The sequence below is a fragment of the Mustela lutreola genome, chromosome 5 (assembly GCF_030435805.1).
Source record: "Mustela lutreola isolate mMusLut2 chromosome 5, mMusLut2.pri, whole genome shotgun sequence".
In the NCBI taxonomy this organism is placed as follows: domain Eukaryota; kingdom Metazoa; phylum Chordata; class Mammalia; order Carnivora; family Mustelidae; genus Mustela; species Mustela lutreola.
In genome coordinates, this window is record NC_081294.1 from 76,226,897 (window position 1) to 76,227,636 (window position 740).

Sequence of the window (740 nt, forward strand, 5' to 3'; positions counted from 1 at the left end):
CAAGATCATGACCTGAGCCCAAGGCAGCCACTTAACTGGCTGAGCCAGCCAGGTGCTCCAGTTTCTGAGATTTAATTACCTTTTGGAAAGCAAGTAGGGAATCTAAAAGGAAAGGCATAAAGTTAGGATAGGGACTGTTGTTAGTGAGGGGACTAACAAAAATAATCCAGGAAAAGCATCTGAAGTCAGAGAAAGAGCAAACAAAGAATTGAGCCATCTCTGAATCAAAAGTCAAAACTTAATGTAAATAGTTCTTAGGAAGAGTTAACTGCATAAAACTCTTAGGAAGAGTTAACTGCATAAAAGAAGTAGCAGTATTTTTGAGCTGGGTAAATTCTTCTCCAAAGTATCTGTGACACTTTCAGATCATGCTCATATGTGGCACCCTTCTGCCAGGACCAACACACGACTGCCCTGGACTTTCTCCTTCAAGCAATATTCTGCGCTTCAGAATCCCCCAAACAAAGCTGAGGTAGGTACGCCCAGGTGAGACATTATGTACCATGTTTCCTGGCTAAGTGTAAGAGCAGTAACAGGCATGGGGAGCTTCTAGATGCCATCCCAGATCTACATGTGTACAGAAGTAAAGAAATAGCTGAACTGTTTAGTTCCAAGTCATTACAGAATTGCATGCTTGCTTGTTTTTTTCTTTGGTCTCTTTGAGTCCTGGAGAAAGGAAATAAATTAAGTGATCTATCTTGTTTAATAAGGATACCATACTATCATTCAGTGTGAAAGAC